The sequence below is a fragment of the Oncorhynchus mykiss genome, chromosome 24 (assembly GCF_057628025.1).
Source record: "Oncorhynchus mykiss isolate SJ-2025 chromosome 24, ASM5762802v1, whole genome shotgun sequence".
NCBI lineage: Eukaryota > Metazoa > Chordata > Actinopteri > Salmoniformes > Salmonidae > Oncorhynchus > Oncorhynchus mykiss.
In genome coordinates, this window is record NC_143045.1 from 12,920,469 (window position 1) to 12,936,508 (window position 16,040).

Consider the following 16,040-nt stretch of genomic DNA (forward strand, 5'->3'; position numbering starts at 1 on the left):
GTTAATCCAGAGATTCTTACCTTTGCCTCGACTCTGCAGTCTTGTCCAGATCATCATGGCATTTGTAGTTCTTTATGATAGCCACATTAGCAGTTAATTAGCCTTTCATTTTGAAGGGGGTAAATACAGGCTTTGTCCAAGGAGATTCACATGGTTATCAAAATGTCACGCCAGGTTAAGCCTACACGAAATACAGCCCTTATTTTAAGTGTTCCTAAAATACCCAATGGGAATGGTGGAAATACGATTGGAACCATTTCCTCATACTGTGGTACTCTATGGTATGACTACAAATCTGACAACCAACTCATACCTCTGATTATGTGCATAAAACTTCCATGAGTCAATTGTGTATCAATCATCTTGTTTAATTTTTGGGGAAACAAACAGCATCCTTCTATCAATAGCATCTTTCTCACTTGTTGAGTCCTTATCTCTGTATAATTAGAGACCCAAATGCAACATTTATTTACTCTGACGTTAGGTTATTGTTGCACAGACTTCCAATTATATTTTGTGGCCTGCTCACCCCTATTTACTCCAGCGTATAAATACACCTGGGGCTTTGGGGATCTGGTTTCAGACACTGTTTCAGCACCAGCAGCAGCTTAAAAAGCCTGGCCAACGGGTTTATCCGAGCTGGGGATATTCGATCTCTGCCACTCTTGTCCTGATTTAACCTGAACTCTCCTTTAATAAGCCAGTCCTCCCCCATCCCCAACAGAACTCTGATTTGGAGGCCAAATTAAACGTATTAGTTAGATTTTTTTGTATGTGCTATGATTGCCCTCTTCTAAAATACCTAAAGTAGACTAGGAAATGAGAGAAGTGATGCATTGACCCACTTGGATGTAAACAGGACTTTTTATTACCTAGGGCTAAAATCTCCACTTAGCAAAGCATCATCTACTACTGCAGTGCAGAAAAACTCAGCAACCATCTGAAAACAAACACGTTTCTATTAAATCTCCCAGGCAGATGCTTATTGATGCATGAAAAAATGATTAGCTGAATATACAACTTTGTTGAAAACCTAGAAATAGGTCATCAACAAAACATTTTATTGAGGAAATTGATATCAAGGTAGATATCAGTTAGATATACTCAGGTAGATATTCAACATAAATATACAGTTCAATTAAGAATTTTGTTGAATAACTTGATGTAAGGACATTTCGTGTTTTGTGTCCTAATCTTCCTGTCAAAACAAGAGTGATGTTTTACCTTTGACATAATCTCTCAAAGTCTTTCAGTGTTTAATCTATTCCCCATCTACAGTAGTATAGAGAGCCGGGGTGTCTGGGTCGCATGTTCCCCTCCTTTGTTTCCCCTCAAATTGAAGACCAGCACTTTTATGTGTATCTATTAATTTTTTGGGTTTGCAGTTACTTTTTTATTAGAAATGGTGTCTTTTTAGTTTATTAAGATTGAACTTGCTTTGCTGTGCTTCCATTTTTGTTGTCCTCTACTTGATTTATTGTAGACTCCTGCCCCTTGTCTGGTCACCTTGGAGACGGGAGTTGGTCAAGGTCTGCCACAACTGTGCCTGTTGACTAACAAGCTACCTGAGCTACTTAAAATTGCGCTTTTAGTCCACTCTGGGCCTGCTGCTGGAAGGGGAAGTCCCCACCAACACAAACACCACCACCACCTTCCCCCAGCTGCCGCCTAACTGGAACCAGAGGGAGACCTGAGTTGACAATGCTGTCTAGCATGCAGTTAAGGGACAGTCGACCCCTACACCTGTGTGAGTGTGGTATGTCTGTCTCACATCATTGTCAGTGTCCAGCCTCTGTTGCAGATTGGAGTTTTCCTTAAATTAAATTAAATCACATTTTATTGGTCACAGACACGTGTTTAGCAGATGTTATTGTGGGTGTAGCGAAATGCTTGTGTTAATTTTAGGAAACAAATGTGATTCGTTCAGTTTAGGGTTATGGGTTGAAGTTAGGTTAGAAAACAAAATTGCACTATGTTGAACAAGGAAAACTTCACTCAACACCTCTGTAGTGAACTCATAGACAGGTTGTTTTCTGTGGATAGATGCTGGCTTTGGTATCAGTGTACAACCAGTTACAGGGACCCACCAGGGGTTCAATCTCCACAAACTCCACCTGGAAGAGCAGACCTGTGCTGCCTCTGAAGAATTATGTTTTTGCATGTTTCTAGTAATGCCAATGTTTACAGTACAGTACAGGCCGTCATTGAAAATAAGAATTTGTTCTTAACTGACTTGCCTAGTTAGATAAAGTAAAAATGTCGACTTCTAGGGAGTTTTTCCTAGCCACCGTGCTTCTACACCTGCATTGCTTGCTGTTTCGGGTTTTAGGCTGGGTTTCTGTACAGCACTTTGAGATATCAGCTGATGTACGAAGGGCTATATAAATACATTTGATTTGATTTGACTTTGAAAAAACTCCTATCCCCACTGGATTGGGTTGTGTCGGTATCATTTCCGAAGCTCTTCCATTGATCGTGTTTATCCTCTGTGATTGCTGTATTCCAGTCTCTCATTAGTCTGATGTTGATTAATTTGTTTAGCCTTTTGTTTAATGCCAAGCTCTAAACCACACCAACTCTTCACGGATGTCTGAGGGACTAAAATAAATGTCTCACTGTTTATCTTCTCTTATTGCCTGAAACCTAATTTGTATTGGACAAGATACAGGATGAGGGTTATTTTTAGGGAACTTCCACAAGAATACACTATGGTCATTTATTGACAAATATTTAAAAAAGGAAAATGTTGGAAGTTGTTTATCGCATTTTGTCTACACCCCAAATAATGGTTTTGAAAAGGTGTGACTGAGATAGAATCATGGCAACGGTATTATTACAACTGCCAGGTCACAGTTGTAAATGAGAACTTGTTCTCAACTGGCCTACCTGGTTAAATAAAGCTAAAATATTTTTTTTAAATAAAAATTCACTTGGGAATCATGCCTGTACCAAGTTTCATGCTTTTATGAAATAATGTATATATATTTTTTCACATATCGCCTGGACTATGTATTCATGATGGTACTATCATGTTGTATGTGTGAATGCAAATATAGTAGGTAGCTTTTCTCATACAACACTATCAATTAACTGAAGCATCCACAGCTGAAGAACTACTAGGCTTTAGATTGAACATTTATGATATTGACTTAGTGGTTTTGTACAGATGTCTTTCAGGCAGGTATTGATTATCAGAAAATAAATAATAGATCCTCATGAAATAATGAAGTAGTTGCAGTTGATTAGAACGTTTTTATTAAGCCCTTGCTCCATATGCAATCAACCTTTTTCCATAGGCCTACTCCACAGTCACATTAATTGTTTGTTGCCTTAAAGTTCTTGATTTATGGAGTGATAGGACACAGAAGAGGCTGATAAAAGCACAGGCGATTTCATTCCTCTAAAAAAAAAAACAAGTAATTATCGGAGAGCAGTGAATCTTTGCAATCTAATAGTGCTCTCGGTGTTCTTCTCAAGCTTTTAAACTAATTCGTGATTGATCGCTAATTATCGGTGACGGAGCCTCTCGAGACAGCTGTACTTCCCACCTCAAACATCCCCGCCTTTTCTCTGATTGAAAGAGCTATAACTTTCAAACGGTCGACTCTGCTCGTTGTTTGGTTAAGTCGATAGACTTGAAGACGTTTGAATAATCATTGTGCCCTTTCCCAATAAAGAAGGTAGTTTCACAACAATAAAGCATCAGGCACCCAATATTACCTGCTGGATGGTGCAATAATGGTAAGCACTGCTAAATAACCTAACCATTTAGAATGAAATACATCAGTATTGCATCGTTATTACAATTGAATATGGTTCCATAGCCTAGGCTACTGTTGCTTCCGAGGTAAATATCCTAGACCTGGAAGATCGCTAAACATGTACCAATATCACAGTGAAATGGTAAAAGAAACGACTCCTAATTGCCTAAATATTGATTGCAGTGTGTCAAAAGTGTTGGCTCAAGAACCCCTGGACTTGTTCCCTTTCCAGGCGGCACGTGACAGGAGTTGCTCTCAATGATGTGGGCTATTTGGATGTGAATCGCCATTCTCCCACTAAGTAAAGCATTAAGAATGGTTGTCGTCAATGACAATGAATTTGTTTTCAGCGCTAGATCAATTGAGGTCTGCTTTTGTCTGTCTTGGAAATCTATTCGCCAATTGCATTGCCTCGAGCCTTAGGATAGGCTATAAAAGTGGACTTCGTTTTTCAAGCAGTATAAAGGCTAGCCTGCATCAGTGATGCTGGCAAATTCAGTTGTAGGCTAGTCTACCATAGCAAGTGACCAACCTGACCATTCTCTGACAAAATTAGGGACCAAAAGAGGACCAAACTATGCGCTGCACTTGACGCGTAGGCTAAGCGATAGGCTATATTACCAGGTAGGTAATGCTATACCATTCTTGATTTATAGGCCAATTTGATTATTATTGGCTGCAATAATAATAATGGTAATAATGCTGATAATGATAATAATAACGGTCTAATTATTAATCAATTAAAGTTTCAGTAATCAGGCAATTAAAGCTAAAATGTAGGTCGAAATATTGTTCTATGTTCATTGTCTGCCTATATTTTTGGAATTCAGGTGGCTATGGCAAACATAATCAAGAGGTCATTTCAGCATCATTTCGACTTTTTGTGTCTCAACGTTCTGATTGTTTCCAGGAAAGTTCATATTTGCCAAAATACATGGTTTTCAAGATGAAAGGGGTCTTTTGACAATAATAAAGGTGTACACTTTACATACAGTACATCATTGATACATTTGACATAAGGCCCCCTCTTATTGAATTGACTTTCTGCAAATGTTTGGGTGCTGACTGCATCAGTGGAGAGACTGGTTGTATATGCAGGTATTCTAATGCAGTGAGGGGTGTGAGGTTATAATTTATATTTCTAGTTTTTCCTAGAATGAACTTTGTGGCTTTCACTGTCGATGACATCGATAAATGATCAGGCATGGACGTTTGTCAAATGACAAATGAGTGCTAGAAAATCTGAAAGCGAAATGCCTGTGAAATTATGTGCAATTTGAATCCAGTGGGGGTCACTGGAGAGCCATCTTGTGAGGTAGGTATGACGCTCCAACCCCTCTCGGCGAGCTGGCTGCCCTCAACAATCCAGTCAGTGTTGTTGGTTGCTCTGGTCCGAACTATGTTGTCGGCTGTCGTGGACTTTAGGACCTTACTGTTGAGAATGCTGTTCAATTGGCTCTGATGAAGGCTTATGTTTTGATTATCTTTGAACTGTTATTTCATGGTAATTTATGTCATTAGATTTGCACAACTGTGCATGTTGTTGTTACCCTTATAAAAAAAAAGTGCAGTTACTGCAGTCAACTTTTTTGGACCAGTAATTGCAGAATAACTGCACTGTAACTTCAGTTATACTGCAAAATTACTGCAGTAAAAAAAACTTTATTTTGTTACGTTTTCCTAATTAATCGACACACAATAATCCATAATGACAAAGCGAAAACAGGTTTTTAGATTTTTTTTTGCAAATGAAAAAAAACAACAAAAAACAGAAATACCTTATTTACATAAATATTCAGACCCTGCTATGAGACTCGAAATTGAGCTCAGGTGCATCCTGTTTACATTGACCATCCTTGAGATGTTTCTACAATTGATAGGGTCCACCTGTGGTAAATTGAGTTGATTGGACATGATTTGGAAAGGCACTCACCTGTCTATTTAAGGCTCCACAGTTGACAATGCATGTCAGAGCAAAACCAAGTCATGAGGTCGAAGGAATTGTCCATAGAGCTTCGAGACAGCATTGTGTCGAGGCACAAATCTGGGGAAGGGTACCAAAACATTTCTGCAGCATTGAAGGTCTCCAAGAACACAGTGGCCTCCATCATTCTTAAATGGAAGAAGTTTGGAATCACCAAGACTTCCTAGAGCTGGTTGCCCGGGCCAAACTGAGCAATCGGGGGAGAAGGGCCTTGGTCAGGGAGGTGACCATGAACTTGATGGTCACTCTGACAGAGCTCCAGAGGTCCTCTGTGGAGATGGGAGAACCTTCCAGAAGGACAACCATCTCTGCAGCACTCCATCAATCAGGCCTTTATGGTAGAATGGCCAGACGGAAGCCACTCCTCAGTAAAAGGCACATGACAGCCCGCTTGGAGTTTGCCAAAAGGCACCTAAAGGACCATAAGAAACAAGATTCTCTGTTCTGATGAAACCAAGATTGAACTTTTTGGCCTGAATGCCAAGCATCATGTCTGGAGGAAACCTGCCACCATCCTTATGGTGAAGCATGGTGGTGGCAGCATCATGCTGTGGGGATGTTTTTCAGCGGCAGGGACTGGGAGACTAGTCAGGATCAAGGGAAAGATGAACGGAGCAAAGTACAAAGATCCTTGTTGAAAACCTGCTCTAGATCACTCAGAACCTCAGACTGGAGCGAAGGTTCACCTTCCAACAGGACAACTACCCTAAGCACACAGTCAATACACTGTAGGAGTAGCTTTGGGACAAGTCTCTAAATGCCCTTGAGTGGCCCAGCCAAAATCCGGATCTGAACCCGATCGAACATCTCTGGAGAGACATGAAAATAGTTGTGCAGTGACGCTCCCCACCCAACCTGACATAGCTTGGGAGGATTTTCAGAGAAGAATGGGAGAAACTCCCCAAGTACAGGTGTGCAAAGATTTGTACTGTCATACCCAATAAGACTTGAGGCTGATATTGCTGCCAGAGGTGCTTCAGTAAAGATTTTGTATTGTATTGTGCCTTTATTTAACTAGGCAAGTCAGTAGGCAAGAACAAATTCGTATTTTTAATGGCGGCCTAGGAACAGTGGGTTATCTGCCTTGTTCAGGGGCAGAACAACCCATTTTTACCATGTCAGATCGGGTACTGAGTAAAAGGTACTGAGTAAAGGGTCTGAATACTTATGTAAATGTGATATTTAAAAAAAAAACTGTTTTTGCTTTGTCATTTATGGGGTGCTGTGTGTAGATTGATGAGGAAGTAAAATAATTTCATCCATTTTAGAATAAGGCTGTAAAATAACAAAATGTTGAAAAAGTCAAGGGGTCTGAATACTTTCAAAATGCACTGTATTCTTGGAAAGAATGTACAGTAAGTAAGCCTACATTTGTATTTTCCCCCACAATGAAATTGGGGAGGGGACTGTGGATTGGTCTCAGTCCATCTTTTTGTACATAAGTCACACGTGATATCTCAGACAGCACTGACCCAATTTTGACAAAACCCGGGTGAATGATGCACCTTGCCATCCAGATCACTCATTTACAAAATTACGCTGATTGGCCCAAGGGGGGAACTGCATCATTAGTGGGGGACTACATGTTGACGTTTTTTGATCATGGTTATTGATACATCCTGCAGTCATACGAGGCAGAAAGTACTCACCAAGCTGTCACCAAGCTCTCTGATCGGAGAGGTCATGTGTAGAGCTGTGTCATTTTTCTTTACATCATTTCTTTCTTATTTCTATTTTAATGGTGGAGGGGTAAAACATTGTTATTGTCCATCACAATGAAATCCGAAGGGGTACTATGGATCTGTCTTTGTTCGTTCGTATGTTAGTCACACGCAATATCTCAGACACCGCTGGCCCGATTTTGACGAAACTTGGGTGAGTGATGTATCTGTCTTGCCATAGAGATCCGGCCTTTACAAAATGACACTGATTGGCCAAAATTTCAGTGGTCAAAATGTTTTTGGTTGTGGAATTGTATTTTAGCATGCAGGTATGCATTAATGTTGTATAACTTGTTATAATGTCTTATAACAAGGCATAATACTGTATGTATAATACTGTTATTTGTCTTCCAAGATGGCATAGCAGTGGGGATATCTGTTTTGATTGTCTTGTCCCGTCCCGTCCCTTGTATGCATCGTTTTTCTTCATATATATTTTGTATATATTTGTATAATTTTATTAAATCTCATTTTCCATCTACTGACTGAACATACTCTCCTGCAACCTGCCTCACCCAATGTGGTGTGGATCTGCTATTTTTACACTTTTGAACCGGAACCCCCTTCTGAAGCTAGCCAGCTAACTAGCTACTAGCTAGTAGTCAGTTAGCCACTGCTAGCGGTCATCACCGTTACTCGCACAGGCCAGCCTCAGCCCGGGCAACTCTTGCCAGCCTGCACAGCGCGATATCTACCCAGAGCATATCGGACAGCTTTTCTCTACTACATCTCCGGATTCCTACCGCAAGCTCTGAACCTTTACTCCGGATCATCGCAGCTAGCTAGCTGCTATCCGAGTGGCTACTCCTGTCTACCGTCTCTGTCCCGAAGCAAGCACCAGTTAGCCTGGAGCTAGCCTCGAACTAGGCCTATCTCCCAGCTAGTCCGAAGAGATTCCATCAAACGATCCCTGGGCTTCAATTACCACTTTTGCCAATTGGCCTGGACCCTTTGCTGCTGACACAGAGCCCCACCAATCCATCATGACTGGTCTACCGACGTAACCTTCCGAGGGGGTTTCTGTCCCTCAAGCAAGCACCAGTTAGCCTGGAGCTAACCTCGAGCTAGGCCCTTCTCCCGGCTAGCCGAAGAATTCCATCAGATAATTCCTGGGCTTCAATACCTCTTCTGCCGTCACGGAGCCCGACCACCAAAAAGTCCACCATAAATCCTGAACTTTCCATCCCCAACTATAACATTTTCCGACAAGATAGAACTGCCAAAGGGGGCGGAGTTGCAATCTACTGCAAATATAGCCTGCAGAGTTCTATCATACTATCCAGGTCTGTGCCCAAACAATTCGAGCTTCTACTTTTAAAATCCACCTTTCCAGAAACAAGTCTCTCACCGTTGCCGCTTGTTATAGATCCCCATCGTCCCCCAGTTGTGCCCTGGACACCATTTGTGAATTGATTGCCCCCCATCTATCTTCAGAGTTCGTACTGTTAGGTGACCTAAACTGGGACATGCCGTCCTACAATCTAAGCTAGATACCCTCAATCTCACACAAATCATCAAGGAACCTACCAGGTACAACCCTAAATCCATAACCATGGGCACCTTCTTAGATGTCATCCTCTAAATACACCTCTGCTGTCTTCAACCAGGATCTCTCAGCGATCACTGCCTCATTGCCGGCGTGCGTACTGGGTCCGCGGTCAAACGACCAATCCGCATCACTGTCAAATGCTCCCTAAAACACTTCTGCAAGCAGGCCTTTCTAATCGACCTGGTCCGGGGATCATGGAAGGATATTGACCTCATCCCGTCAGCAGAGGATGCCTGGTTGCTCTTCAAAAGTGCTTTCCTCTCCATCTTAATGCACCATTACAAAAATGTAGAACTAAGAACAGATATAGCCCTTGGTTCATGCCAGACTTGACTGCCCTTGACCAGCACAAAAACATCCTGTAGCATTCTGCATTAGCATCGAATAGCCCCCTCGATATGCAACTCTTCAGGGAAGTCAGGAACCAAAATACTCAGTCAGTTAGGAAAGCTAAGGCTAGCTTTTTCAAAGAGAAATTTGCTTCCTGTAGCACTAATTCCAAAAAGTTTTGTCACACTGTAAAGGCCATGGAGAATAAGAGCACCTCCTCCCAGGATGCCCACTACACTGAGGATAGGAAACACTGTCACCACTGATAAATCTACGATAATCAATAATTTCAATAAGCATTTTTGCTCTCCACCTGGCTATCCCCACCCTGGCCAACATCTCAGCACCCCCCTCAGCAACTTGCCCAACCCCTCCTTCTCCTTCACCCAAATCCAGACAGCTGATATTCTGAAAGAACTGCAAAATCTGGATCCCTGCAAATCATCTGGGCTAGACAATCTGGACCCTCTCTTTCTGTAACAGTATTTTTTATTGTAATTTCACAATTTTCACCCATATTAAGAGATACAACAACAGAGACAAAGCAACAAAAAAACAGCACTCACTTACACATACCTACGTATATATATATATATATATATATATATATATATATATATATATATATATATATATATATATATATATACATACATGCATATACATATATATATATATATACATACATACTGTACATACATACATACATACACACCCACATACATATGTACACCATTTTCCTCTTCCCGCTCGGTGCTTCTCTCACCCCATCCTCATCATTGCGTCTCTCAATACATACATTTTAAACAAACTTACAAACAGAAATTAAACAAAAAAGCTCAGTTTAAACCAAGAAGTTAGGTTCCACACATGGAACGCACAGTGTAGTTCTGAAATACATAGATCCCCGCCATTCTAAGAGAATCCTTGCAGCATAATAGCTGATACCTCAGGTTCTAGGTAATTTAGATAAGGTTCCCATACTTTGTAGAACTGGTCTGTTTTAGAATGCAATGTACATGTCAGATATTTCAGAGGCACCCATTCAAATAGTATCTTATGCCAATCTTTAATAGAGATTAGGGAGACCTACTAGGGAGACCTAACAGTAAAGAAACTGGGTCCAATTCTAGATCAACCTTTAGGATTTTCAATTTCTTGCAGAACACCAGACCAGTATCTTTGTATTTTGGTACATGACCATAAACAATGTGTTAGGGTGCCTGTATCAGTTTTGCATTTAAGACACTGAGGAGAAGAGGAAGTGGGGCTAAAAGCATGTCTGCAATTTGGGGATATATACAATCTGTGTATTATTCTTAATTGGATTGCTCTAGTACGATTACATATAGGGATTGTTTTTGCATATCTCCAAATGTCCTCCCACATCTCTTCGTCAATAGTAACAGACCATTTTTTCTCCCACACTTGTTTCACCCTCTGTTTGTTGACAGCAGAAAAGGACCGTAAACCATCATAAAACAGACTTACAGACATTTTATGCTGACATTTTATGCTATGCTTTGTGGGAAAAAAAGCATTATTTCAATGACAGACACATCAGGGTTACCAATTAAGGTGGTGCTCTTCAGAATATAATGTCTTACTTGTAGGAAGCGGAAAAAGTCCTGCTTTGGGAGTCGATATTTCTCGACCATCTGCTTAAATGACAATAAAATCTTATCAGCAAATAAGTCATTTAGTCTGTGTATGCCCTTATTAAGCCATAAGTTAAAGCCAGCATCCAGCAATCCTGGACTAAAATCTGGGTTGTTAAGAATTGGGGTAAGAGCAGAGGTTAGTTTGGACCTTCCCAGGAAGCGTTGAACTGACCTCCATACTTTGAGTGTGTTAAGTGTAACGGGATTATTGCAGTGATCTTCTACAGACTTGAAACTTCTGAAAAATATAATATCCTGTAAGGGGTATTTTGAAAGAGAAGTCTCAATGTCTAACCAAATAGAGGAGTCATCATTTGTGATCCAGTCAGAAATATAACAAAGGTGGGCACACCATTGATAGAACCTGATATTGGGCAGGTCCAAGCCGCCCATAGAACTTGGCAGCTGCAATATTGCCATCTTAAGTCTTGGCTTGTGTTTACTCCATATAAAGGAACTTAGCCATCCATTTACATCCTTTATTACCTTATTGGAGAGTAATACTGGGATCATTTGGATTGGGTAAAGTAGTCTAGGTAAAATGTTCATTTTCAAGAGGGATATTCTACCCAACCAAGAAATCGGGAGAGAGTTCCAGCGCTCCAGATCCTGTCTTATTGTATCAAACAAGGGAACAAAATTGGCTTTGTACATTTGCAGGAATTTAGGAGTTACAAATATACCCAGATACATGAAACCTGAGGGAGACCATTTAAAAGGGAAAGGGGGAGAAGTATAGGTACAGAGTGTAGGCTACCAAGTGGCATAGCCTCTGACTTAGTTAGGTTAATCTTGCAGCCTGAGAATTCGCTGAATAATTAAATAATATTAATAAGAGTTGTAATTGAAGTCTCGGGATGAATATCAGGACATCATCAGCATACAAGCTTATTTTATGGTGAACATCACCAATGAGCAGCCCCTGTATAGCAGGCGTTACCCTGATGGCCTCGGCCAGTGGTTCCATAACGAGTGCAAAGAGGAGAGGGGACAAAGGACAGCCCTGTCTGGTACCTCTGTGTATAGAGAAGCTATTTGACCGTAGCCCATTAGTAAGGACAGCAGCCTGAGGATCATCATATAAAACTTTCACCCATTTTATAAAGTTGTCCCCTAGACCAAATTTATTTAGAGCAAATAATGGGTAAGACCACTCCACACAATCAAATGCTTTCTCAGCATCTAGGGAGAGCACAAGACCATCCATAGCTTTTGTTGGTAGGCTTGAATTACATTAAGAAGCCGCCTGACATTGTTGCATGACTTACGGCCCTTAATGAAGATAGTTTGGTCTCCTTTCACAATTAGTGGCAGTGAGTCCTCTAATCTTGTGGCTAGAAGTTTAGAAAGCAATTTTCTATCCACATTCAGAAGGGAAATTGCTCTGTACGAGGAACAAGACTCTGGACATGTTCCCTTTTTGAGAATAAGTGATATGTTGGCTTCTCTCAGCGTTTGAGGGAGCTGGTCATTTGAAAATGAGTGGTTAAACATATCACGCAATGGCTCAAGGATCAGGCCATGGAACTCTTTATAGAACTCACTACAAAACCCGTCTGTCTGGTCCTGGGGCCTTACCATTTTGCAGATTCTTAATTGCGAACATTATCTCTTCCTCGGTAATAGGGGCATTAAGGAGAGACCTCTGTTCTTCGGAGATAGTAGGGAGCTCAATCTTACAAAATAAGTTCTCCATTAATTTGGGTGCATCCTTTGGCAGTTCTGAGGCATAAAGGTTTGTATAACATTTCTTAAATGAGTCATTTATCAATTTATTTTCATATAAATGATTGCCATCAGAATCAGTAATAGTAGCAATTGACTGAGAGTCAGCTCTCTTTTTAGCTAGGTATGCCAAGTACTTTCCTGGCTTATCGCCATGTTCATATAGCTTTTGCCTGACAAATCTCATTTTCTTTTCAGCGTCCTGTGTTAGGAGAGAGTCCAACGTTGATCTAATGCGACCAAATTTATCTTTCACACAATTGAAGACCTTAAGTGGTAAGTTATTTTTCACCAGAATTGCTACACCTCTCCTTCTGGATGTAAATGATGACAAAAACACTTGACCAAACCCCCCTTGTTGTAATTTCAGGTGCTCCTTATCATCCAAATGAGGTTCTTGCAACAGGGCAATATCAATATTTTATTTTTTCAAAAAAGGCAGTACCTTCTTCCTTTTAATGGGGTTATGGCTCCTTCTAATGTTCCATGTACATACACGCAGTCTGTTACCTGCCATTGTGCCTTGACCATTCAATATCCAGACTGAATCCTACTGTAAAAGTGGGGTGGTACCTTTTTCCATGTGTTGAACTCTCCTCTATCTAAACGATATAAACCCTGAACTCGAACTATACTAAACCCCAAAATTAAACATGTAAAGATCCAAAAGGGGGTTTTCCCACTAGCTAACATGCAGGGGATTTCAACTTTCCAATGTAGACTCTTAAGTCCGCATTGCCACTCAATAGCCTCATCCTTTATATATATGGAAATGAAAATCAATAGAAGAAGATTGAGGATCTTCCACCTAAAACCAAGCCTGGGCACCAATATGGATTCACACATATCTCAGCCTGAGCTATAGTGGCTATTACTCAAATATTACTGAACCGGAGTATGTGAGAACTCACACCACTGTTTCATGATCAGATTCAACTAAGAATAAAAAAAGGTATCCAATGCTGCGGAGGTGCAGCTTAAAGTTATTTACCCGAGAGAGTCAATAAACGCAGCAGCCTCTTCAGGTGTGTAGGGTTTTTTAGGCGATCCGTTGACCATAATCTTCAATGTGGCCGGGTACAGCAGTGTGTAGTCCATCTTCATTCTCTTGAGTCGAGCCTTCGCCTCATCAAACGCTTTGCGTCTTCGTACAACTGCTGTGGAATAATCATTGAAGAATGAGACCTTTGGACCTTTACGTTGACTACCGTCAGAGCCAATGTGTCTAGCCGCATCCATGATGCGCTGCTTGTTGGTGAAGTTGTGGAACTTTATAACCACCGGCCGTGGGCGCTGGTTGGGACTGGGTATCGGTGCTTGAGAGCGATGGGCTCTGTCTAGCTTCACACGACCAGCCTTAGTGTCCATTTGTAGGTAGCCAGGGATCCATTCCTCAAATAATTTTACTGAACGTGTCCCTTCAGAATTTTCCGGAAGTCCCACAACACGAATATTGCATCTGCGTTCTCGATTATCCAAGTCGTCAATGTGCTCCGCCATTTCACGCACCTGTTTCTCAAGTGCTTTTATCTTAGTGTCCATAGATGTAGTTGAAGTTTCCACTGCAGCAATTCTTCCTTCCGCCTCATCAACACGTTTCACAACCCTCTGTAGTTCAACTGAATGGCCTGCTATTGCTTCCAAGACCGTTCTTATCTTTACATCGATCACTTTAGTAATGTTATCAGTCATCTTTTGAATCACCAGGTCCATTGTGCCTGGATCCGCAATGGTGTTAGCTTCGCTAACGTTAGCTAGCTCCTCCTGCACATCTACAGGGATGGTGGTTTTGGTCGAGTTCTTAGTAGTTCTGTTGGGCACGTTGTCAGAGATTTTTGAGAAATAGCCGTCAAGACTCATTGTAGGATAACTTATTTAGCCAATTATACCACTTTTTCAAGCTAGGAGATTAATGTAAAAATATAAATTTACAAATGCCACGGGAGCTCGCTGAAACACAGTGTTCTATCTACGGCGCCATTTTGTCCCCCATCGGACCCTCTCTTTCTAAAGTTATCCACCGAAAATGTTGCAACCCCTATTACTAGCCTATTCAACCTCTCTTTTGTATCGTCTGAGATCCCCAAAGATTGGAAAGCTTTCGTGTCTTCTGAGATCCCCAAAGATTGGAAAGTGCCCCTTCAAAAGGAGAGACACTCTAGACCCAAACTGTTATAGACCTATATTCATCCTGCCCTGCCTTTCTAAAATCTTTGAAAGCCAAGTTAATAAACAGATCACCGACCATTACAAATCCCACCGTACCTTCCGCATTCTTATCGGCAGACTCAATAGCCTTGGCTTCTCAAATGACTGCCTCGCCTGGTTCACCAACTACTTCTCAGACAGAGTTCAGTGTGTCAAATCGGAGGGCCTGTTGTCTGGACCTCTGGCAGTCTCTATGGGGGTGCCACAGGTTTCTATTCTCGGGCTGACTCTTTTCTCTGTATATAACAATGTCACTCTTGCTTCTGGTGATTCTCTGATCCACCTCTACGCAGATGACATCATTCTGTATACATCTGGCCCTTCTTTGGAGACTGTGCTAACAAACCTCTGAACGAGCTTCAATGCCATACAACACTCCTTCTGTGGCCTCCAACTGCTTTTAAATGCTAGTAAAATTAATTGCATGCTCTTCAACCGATTGCTGCTTGCACCCTCCCGCCCGACTAGCATCACTACTCTGGACGGTTCTGACCTAGAATATGTGGACAACTACAAATACCTAGGTGTCTGGTTAGACTGTAAACTCTCCTTCCAGACTCACATCCAAAATTAAATCTAGAATCGGCTTCCTATTTCACAACAAAGCCTCCTTCACTCATGCCGCCAAACATACCCTCGTAAAACTGACTATCCTACCGATCCTTGACCTCTGCGATGTCATTTACAAAATAGCCCCCAACACTCTACTCAGGAAACTGGATGTAGTCTATCACAGTGCCATCCATTTTATCACCAAAGCCCCATATACTACCCACCACTGCGACCTGTATGCTCTTGTTGGCTGGCCCTCACTACATATTCGTCGCCAAACCCACTGGTTCCAGGTCATCTTTAAGTCTTTGCTAGGTAAAGCCCCGCCTTATCTCAGCTCACTGGTCACCATAGCAACACCCACCCGTAACACGCGCTCCAGCAGGTATATTGCGCTGGTCATCCCAAGCCAACACTTCCTTTGGCTGCCTTTCCTTCCAGTTCTCTGCTGCCAATGACTGGAACAAATTGCATAAATCTCTGAAGCTGGAGACTTATTTCTCCCTCTCTAATTTTAAGCATCAGCTGTCAGAGCAGCTTACCGATCAC